The 9,021-nt window shown below is 65.9% G+C and overlaps 1 long non-coding RNA gene across 1 annotated transcript; it reads right to left on the bottom strand.

Moving 5' to 3' along the window:
- On the bottom strand, window positions 1-949 carry LOC131494769 (uncharacterized). The gene is made up of 2 exons (XR_009253590.1): window positions 665-949; window positions 1-350 (listed from the first exon to the last, which is right to left on the bottom strand). It is a non-coding gene; the product is annotated as an uncharacterized LOC131494769 (long non-coding RNA).
- Between the last annotated feature and the right edge of the window lie 8,072 nt (window positions 950-9,021).

Raw genomic sequence — 9,021 nt, 5'->3', positions numbered from 1 at the left:
TTAGGATTTCCACATCTTTCTTGGAGACACAATTCAGCCCCGAACAGCAAGGGTCCCAGTGGCAGTCAGTGTGACCGTTTCTAGAATTTGTGGCCGAGGCAAGTAGGTTCCTTTCTTCCCGTCATGACGAGGTGCACCGAGGGCCATCACCCGTGCCTCACAGAGCCTGAGAAGGCAACCAAACGGCAGAAACGATAGCCACCAGAGCAGGAGGAAACAGCGTGGCCCTCTCCGGTGGACTGGATCGAGCCGGTCCTGAAGGCTCGCTTGCCTGGCGTCTCATGCATGGGAGCTGCCAAGCTCCTTTTCTGCCCGAACTGCCTTCTCTGAGAGATTCTGTCACCTGCGGCCTGAAGGAACGGGCTTTGCTAGTCGTGGCCCCAGATGAAGTCGGGCGGGGGACGCAGAGGCCTCCCCTGCTCAGGAAAGGTGTGATAAACTCGGCCCAGGCCCGGGCAAGTGACTGTGCCTCCCGCCCCTGTGTCTCTTTCAAGTCGTTCAAGGTTGGGCCGAGGCGGTGGGCTGCCTGGACGGCCGGAAAAAGTTCCGGCTGGTGGTGGCCCTGGAATGACAGGCTGCAGTGGGCCAGCCCCACCCAGCTCTCAGGGGGACGGTACCGGAAGTGAGGCCTGAGGCTGGCAAAGAGGTTCTGGGAGCTGCTCACCTACCGGGCGAGCCACGTGCTGGAGTTGTCGGCTCGCGAGCGGCCACCAGAAGGGGCATCTTCGGCTCACGGTGTCAGGTCAAGGCGACGGTCCCCGTGAGGCACCGGCTGTCCCCGGCACACGAGTCCTGGCTGCTTCCGTCGGACAGGATGTAGGCTGTGCCGCGGCCCGTGCCCCGTGCCGAGATTTCAGTGCCGCCTGCCCGGCTCCGGTCCACCGCTCGCCGGATGGGAGGAGCAGGCCACTCGATGGCGGGGAGCACGGCTTCGGGAGCAGGGTCGTGTGAGCGGCTCTGCGGTGGGGGGCAGGGAGGGTGCTTGAACACAACATGCTGTGACTTTTGGGCAGTGTGCCTTTCAGTGTGCTCGGAAGGAGGAAGGCGGGTGGGCGTCAGGCAGCCTGGGACGGACGGAGAACGTGTGTGTTTGCTCCTCGCCTGGCCCGGCCAGCTCAGGAAAGACGTGCTCCCTTCTGTAGGCAGTTGGAGTTGGGCTTTTGGTGACTGACAAAAGCCTAGGGTGTGCCCGTCCCTCCAGGGGACCGCGGGGGCCTCTGCCTGGGCCTGCCACCTTCTCCTCCAGCTCAGTGGGGGAGGGGGGGCAGCTGGGACGGGGGTGCGGGCCCCTGGATCTCAGGTTCCCCCAGACTCTGGGCTCTTCTCTCACAGAGACACACGCACCGGTGACACAAAGGGTGACTCTTGTCACGTCTTCTCCCCTTCTTATTTTAACACACACCTGCTGCCAATCAAGGAGGAGATAAGTGGGGCTGTGCCCGGTTGGGCTCCCTCCGGGAGACGACCCCGTCCCATGGCAGCCCCTTCCTCCTGGCACCTGGAGCCCCGCGGGGGCGGGAGGTGGAACCTCAGGCCTTCGAGCTGCTCCCCCACCCCCCCCCCCCGCGAGGCCTGGTCTCCCAGCTGCAGCCGAGACCCCTCCCGAGGGCTCCCTCCTTCCCTCCTGACCCCCTCGGGCCATCTCAGCCTCCTCACCCCAGCAGACTTGCCGCCCACCCCCCCCCAAACCTGGGAGCTGCTCCGGACTCGCGAGGCCGCATCAGGCCCTGTTGACGGCAGCTCCTCCACATGGGCTCCGACTACCGCGGCCCCACCGGGCTCACTGCCCCTATCAGACGTGCCCCAGCGTGTACAGCGTGTTCACCAGTTAGAGTCACCCCGACAAAGGCCGGGGAGTCGTTGCTGTGGGGCTCGGAGGGGCCAGTCTGGGCTGTGTCTGCAGACTTCATGCTGACTGCGTTCCTTCCGGAAGGCCCCGGTCTGGCTCCGTTGGCATTTACCCTCTGGCTCAGCCCGCCACCACCTGTGCCCTGGTGCCTGTGGCTGGAGGGGTAGAAGCCAGCACTGGCAGGACTGGTCCTGTCTTTGGCCTGGGTGGGGCAGGGGCACTAGGGCAGGTGGGGCCTCAGGAAGGGGTGCTCGGGGAGCACCAGCTCAAATGCGCAAGGAGAAGGGACATCTTAAGAGGACGTACCCTGTGCCAGAACCCAGTGGCAGCCTTGAGGACAGGTCCTGAGAATGACGGTGCCCACAGCCGTGGTTTGCTACGAATTTCTGCCGTGTCGGCAGACCGGGATGTGATGCAGCCTGGAGGTCAGGGCTGGACTCTGTGTGGGAGGAAGGCCACCTGGCCAGCCCAGGCTGCCACCAGGGGGGTGAGGCCATCTTGGAGTCCCACCGGGTGGCTGTTACTGTCCCTGCCCAGGAGGAGCCGGGCTCAGCCCCAGACCCTGGCCCCAAGTGCCCCTGGGAAGGGCCAGAGGCTGCCCTGAGTCGGCTCCAAGGCCTTTCCGGGCCCCTGGCCTCCCCATCCTCAGCCATGAGCCTTTGGCTAGCTCTGCAGAGGCACCCTCTCTTGGGCAGGAGGCAGATGCGTGAACAGGGTGTGAGGACCCAGAGCCCCCCCTCCCGCCCCCCGGGAGGTCTGAGAAGGAGTGGGGGGGAGGGGAAGTGGCCCAGGGGCCAGATGGGGCAACCGGTCTGGAAACTCCCTGGGCGCTGAGAGGACAACCTGGCCACTGGGGGGGGCATGGGGGGTGCCACACAGCAGGCACTGTCCGGGCCTGAGGGTAGAGGATGAGATCAGAATGTGAAGGGCAGGGAGGCCGTGCTGCGGTGTGGGATGGGCGAGCCCCTCCACCCACAGTGCGTCTGCGGCCTGCCCCGGCCTGTCCGCCCGCCCACCCCACCCAACATTTTCCGATGGAAAGTTCCCAGGGTAGCGGCAGCACAGATTCCACGAAGAGGGTGTACCCGGGCAAGGGCAGGCCTGAGGGCTTACCAACGCGAGGTCGGTGGGGGGGGGGGGGGAGGGCTAGGCTGCTGAGGGGGCCCATCGATGCCCCCAGCTCCCCCAAAGGCTGGGGTTCCCCTCCTTCGTGGGCACCCCTCCCCAGGCAAGGCGTGCTCCTGGGAGGGCAGGGGGCCAGCACAGTGGTGGACACGAAGCTTCCCTGGCTTGTCTGCTGGACACAGTGTCTACGCTTGGGGAGCGGCCATCGGATAGAGGAATCGACACTCGAATGAGTGAATGGCCCATGGGGTGGCCCACCTGACTGCCAGACCGAAAAGCACATTGGAAAACCATGGGCTGGCAAGGACCTGGGAGCGTCCCCTCTGGGGGGGATTCGCCCCTGTTGCAACAGGCCTGGGAGGAAGGACTTCCAGGTTGGAGGGGCCGGTTTCCCCCGAACTGGATGGGGGAGGGTGTGGCCAAGGTGTGGGGTTCCCGGAAGCAAGAGCCAGTCCAGGAGTGTCGGGAAGTCTCAGGTGGGGGGTGACCAGGCCCCAAGGGTGGGGCAGCTAGGGGAGGAGGGAGAGGCCGGCAAGGGCCCAGGATCGGGCTCAGGAGGGGTCTCCGTGGCCGCAGAGGAGGTGGTTTCCCCGAAGTGTGGGCCTTGCCCACACTTCCGCTGCCCCACCCCCACCCCAGGTCACACACAAGGCAGGCTTGGTGTCCGTCAGCGGTGGCTCCTGCTCAGCCCCACAGCTGCGCAGGTGGGCTGGATGGGGCCTGGCTGGGGGTGAGAGCCCTCCGCCCCTGCCACCACACAGGGAACTGAGCTAGGGTCAGAGGCTCCAGCCCTGCATCCCTTTTCTGCTGCTTGTCCCCCACCCTCACGGCTGAGGCCCTGAGGCTATTTTCTGGGAAACAGGGAGACGCGGCTCAGCAGGGAGGGCTGGGCCTGGCTCCAGGGCCTGGTGGAGCTGTGCCGAGAAGGCCAGCAGGTCCACGTGGACAAATGTGGCCGAAGTTCCAGGGCCGCCCACGCAGGCCGCTAAGGGCAGGGGCCGCAGCCTGGGTCTGCTTGGGCCGCGACCAGCAGCGGGGACGCCCAGACGGCAAGCCCACAGCGTAAGCCCAGCCTTAGGCACAGAGGTATAGGGGTGCTGGGCAGGCCACGTGGTTCCCCCCAACCCCACTGCCAGTCCCTCGTGCCGTAGGCTGCCCCAGGCCCCGTCCACCAGGGGACACCGGTCTCCAGGCTGGGCTACCCGGTGGAGGGGAGGAGTCACGTCCTGGCCTGTCCAGGGGGCCCAAGGGGCTGCTCCCACCAGGGATGTCCCTGAGCCGCGGAGGTGACAGAGTGACAAGGTCATGGAGACGGCAGCGACAGAGGCCATGAAGGTGGGGTCCTGCTGACCGGGAGGGCGGCCAGTCTTAGCGTTGGGGGGGTCATGTTGGGGCTCCCCCAGTGGGGCCGAAATGTGTCCTGCTCGCAGGTGCCCCCCGGGGACCCTGGACAACCCGGCAGCTGGCTGGATGGTGTGGAGGGGCTGCAGGCCTGGCAGGGAGGCCTGACCCCCAACACCATGGTGGCTGCCGCCCAGCTTCAGGGGGGCAGGAGATACAGGGCGTGGGGGGCAGGGCCAGGTGGGGGCCACTCAGCCCAGGCCGAGCCACCAGCTCCTGGTGGTGGTCGGCACACCCTCCCCCAGGTGGCAGGGCAGTGCCAGGCCCCGTGGGATGGCCCGGCGCAGCGGGCAGAGGCCAAGCGAGGCCGTAGGGGCGGGGACAGTGCAAACACAGGAAGGCCATGCCGACCCCCGTCCTGTCCCCACGTGGGGACTCCCGGAGCCGCTCGACCTGGCTGTCTGTGGAGCCTGCCTGGCGCAGCTCCCCTCCTCAAGCAGCTCCCGGACAGCCGGGGCCTGAGGGCCCAAGGGTCGGTGCAGCACCCACAGGTACGGCCCCAGGCCCGGGGCAGGGGCTGGGGGCTGCCCAGAGCTCGGTGTGCGAGCGCTCACAGGGAGCGTGCGAGGGGGCCGCCGGAGGCTGGAGGTGCTGCTTGAGCCTGGGCGCCGAGTGGAACGGGCAGGGCTGGGCCCACCAGCTGGCCCGTCAGCCGTGGCGTCCTCGGTGCTCCGTAGCTGGGTGCTCCCAGAAAAGCCCCTCCCCCAGTTCCTCCTCCTACTGCCTCCGGGAATTGTCTTCGTGCTGACGTCCTAACCTCCAGTCCAAGGTCCTTCCAGGTGCCCACATCCCTGGCGCCGTCACCGCCTCCGGCGCGAGCTGCAGAGGACCAGGCTGACTGGCGAGGGCGCCGCGTGAAGCCTCCCCCCTGTAAGCCTGGCAGGCCAGCTGGAGCCGGAGGGGGCAGCCTCCAAACACCACGAGCTCAAGACGCAAGAGCGGGCGTGGTGCCCTCGTTGGCTGCCCCCCGGCGGGCCGGGAGGGCCGAAGGGGTGGTCTCTACCTGCCCTATCCCCTCTGGCTATGGCGGAGGGACGGTGGGGTGACGCGGAGGCTTTCTGCTGCATGGGGGCTGCCTGGGATAACGCTGCTCTCCTCCCCCAGAGGACCGCCCGGCTGGAGCTGCTGGTACAGCAGGGCAGAGGCCCCTGGCCGGGCAGTGGCACACCCGGGGTCTGTTCAAGAACCAAACCTCCTAGTGGGTATCCCAGGCTCTGCAGGGGCTGCTGTAGAGACGGCACATGGCCAGGCCCAGCAGGTGGGCTGGCGGCGGTGGGGGCAGGCGTGCAGGGAGCCAGGCCGGGCTCTCAGATGGTCCTCTCTCTCCTGAGCTGTGTTCCAGGTAGAGGTGAAGCCTCTGGGTGGGGGTGGGGGGCACTGGTCAGAGCCTCAGGAGCAGGACACGGGGCTGGAGGGCACACGGGGCCGGCTGAGCAGACCTGGCGGGGCTCTGGCCTGAGAACAGCCGGGCCTCAGCCTTGCAGGTACCTTAGAAGTCTGGGGGTGGGGGGGGGTTGGGGAACAGCCCACTGCAGGGTGCCCGGGGAGAAGAGAGGTGGCCCCAGAGCAGCTGGACAACCTGGGGGCTCCATGCTGGGGCCCTGCCTGCCCTCGGAAGAGACCCGCCCCCTCGAGAGACGAAGAGGAAGAAAAGCCGGGGCAGGCGCCGTGACCAGAGGCTTTTCGTGGCGATTTCCAGACTCGGCTCTCCTCTCGTGTGCAGCCTCAGGTCCCCACGCCAAGTTCAGCCCGCTCTCCCGGCAGGGGTCAGGGCTGGAGCCGCGGCAGGCCCTGCGGCCAGCCTCCAGAGGCACGAACGACAGGCCGGGGAAAATGGCTCTGGAGACGCCACCGTTCAGACGCCAAGCCGTCCTGGGAGTGGGGTCAGGGAGGGTGCAGCTTCCACCTCTTCTTTACAAGCAGAGCTCCCAGCTAAGACCTCGGTATTGCTATTGTTGACTCCTGTTTATGCAATAACTCGAAGGGAAACATATTTGGAGCAAGATGCAGAGAAATTTAATTCTGAAGTACAGGTCAGGCATCTTGCCTAGTTTAATCCACCCTCGATGCCCAGCCTGGGAGTCACCAGATGGGTCCACCCTGGCCGCACCTTCCCCTCGCCCCCTTCATCTGTCCTGTAGCACAGGGGCGGCGGGGCCTGAAGGAGCGGCTTCCAGGTCTCCCCCTGTGCCGAAGTCCCAGACCCCGTCTTCACTTGCTCTGCCAGGTTTGGTTCTCACAACTGGGGACTATCTCCGTTTGCACAGGCTGAGTGGTTTAAGCAACAGAAATGAAAAACGAGGGGCGCCAGGGTGGCTCAGTCGGTTAAGCATCCGACTTCAGCTCGGGTCACAATCTCGTCATCCATGGGTTCAAGCCCTGCATCCGGCTGTGTGCTGACGGCTCAGAGCCTGGAGCCTGCTTCGGATTCTGTGTCTCCCTCTCTCTCTGCCCCTCCCCCGCTTGCTCTCTCTATCTCTCTCTGTCTCTCTCTCTCTCTCTGTCTGTCTTTCTCTCAAAAATAAATAAGCATTAAAACAATTAAAAAAAAAAAACAAAAAATAAAGGAAAAACAAATTGACTCACAGTTCTGGAGTCTGGAAGCCCACAGTCCAGCCATGGGCAGGGTTGATTCCTTTTGAAGGGTACAAGGGAAGGGTCTGCTCCAGGCCCCTTGCCTTGGTTTGCAGGTGGTATCTTCCCTCGTGCGTCTGTCCAAAGTCTCCTTTTCGTGAGGACGGCAGTCGGGACTTCAGGAGGCCCCATCTTAACTGATTACCCCTGCAACGACCTTCTATATGAGGGCATGTCCTCAGGAGCTCAGGGGTCAAGACTTCATATATGAGCATGGGGGAGGGACACAATGCCACCCCTAACAGGGCATAACCCTGTCAGCTCACCCCAGCGCTGAGCGTCCGGCACGACAGCCTGTCTGGGCAGAGGCTCCCCGCCCCCACCCCCCCAGCTATGTCCTGAGGCTCACAGCCGCCTGGGCTAAGCCAGGCCATGGCCCAGTCCTCCGGCTGCACTGCCCGGGCCCGCCTGTGCCGTGAGTCCTTGCTGACAGAGGGAGCAGCATGAGGCACGGGGTGGGGGGCCCAGGATAGGGGGGTCCTGAGGGGGTAAGAGGCAGCGGCGCCTCTTGGAGGCAGGCATGTCATGAGGCCCCTCTAATGACAGGGGTTCCCGTGGGGGCCGCGGGGAGCACAGCTTCCTTCTGCCCCTTTGCTGGAGGGGCCCGGCCCTGCAAGGAGGGGCTGCCTTCGTGGGTACCAACCCCCGGGCCTGCCGCTGGAGCCACTGGGCTGCCACAGAGACGTCAGCCGGCCGCTCCGCTCCCTGCCCACCTCTGCCACACTGCCACGCTAGGCTGCGCCTCCTGGAGGAGACAGGGCCGCTCTCCGAGGGCCACTCTGTGGACGAGCTGCCGTACGGACCCATAGGCTGAGTTGGGCCGAGCCCTACAGGCCCCGAATGGGGCCTGTAGCCGAGCGCCGCAGCCCACACGGCCACCTCTTAGACCAGGCCAGGGTCAGCACGGTAACATGGCCCTGGGACCCCCTCCTCGGAGCCTCTGGCCGACAGGGCCTCTAGGGGAAGCAGGACAGCTGGCTGGGGTAGGGCCACCAGCTTCAGGACATGACGGCCACAGGTAGAGCAGTTGGCAGGACTGAATAGGGGGAGTCACCCCACTGGCCTCCTGACACCACAGCCCCTCCCCCTAATTCCCTGAGGCCCTCCCTGCTGTGCCGCAGTGCAGGCCTAGGCCTGGGGGTGGCTGGGCAGACGCACTGGGCTGGGGCTCTGGGAAGGCACCGGCTCTGAGAGGTCCTGATCGGGGTCGGCTTGGGGGCCGGGGAGGTAGGACAGTCACCCAGGCTTGCTCCCCAGGGGGTCCCGGAGGCTGACCTGGAGGCTCCTGCAAGAAACTGGAGACACCGGGAGAGGACCAGTGGGCACGGCGGGGACAGGGCCAGCCTTTGTCCTCCTTCCCACGAGAGGGGCTGGCACGCGCCTGGGTTTCGCGGCCTGGTGGCGATGCTGCCTGCACGGCTTGGCCGTGGGCAGGAGTGACTCTGAGGCACTTTCTGGGCCACAAGCCACAGCCAGCACAGCCACGCTTCCCAGCGGGCCATCGCGGACGGTGTCCTGGGGCCTCGCGGGCAGAGATGCAGCTGGGCCAGCGCCCCTTGCTGGACACGGGCCCCTGCCGGAGCTCACTACCCTTGGGGGTCAGGACTCCCCGGTGGCCAGCGGCAGTCACACAGAACGTCAAGCGTGGATGGGTGGATGTGCACCAGGGCACACGGGTGGCCAGAGGCCAGCCCCGGGGGCCAGGGATCCTTGGTGAGCAGGTGGGAGTATGGGCCTGGTAGGCGGGGGTGAGGGCAGAGCCACGGGGGTGGACCCCAGAACCCTCCACCCCAGAAATGCCTGCACCTGCACGGGCGTCTCCAGGTACACTTTCGGTGACTGTCAGGGTGGCCCTGTTCAAGTATGTGGTCAAGAATGAACCAGGCAGGGGTGCCCGGGTGGCTCAGTCGGTTAAGCGTCTGACTTCGGCTCAGGTCACGATCTCACAGTTCGTGAGTTCGAGACCTGCGTCAGGCCCTGTGCTGACAGCTCAGAGCCTGGAGCCTGCCTCG

Source organism: Neofelis nebulosa, chromosome 14 (genome assembly GCF_028018385.1).
Source record: "Neofelis nebulosa isolate mNeoNeb1 chromosome 14, mNeoNeb1.pri, whole genome shotgun sequence".
NCBI lineage: Eukaryota > Metazoa > Chordata > Mammalia > Carnivora > Felidae > Neofelis > Neofelis nebulosa.
The sequence above is the reverse complement of the archived record's forward strand: the minus strand, read 5'-3'. Positions and strand labels throughout refer to the sequence as shown.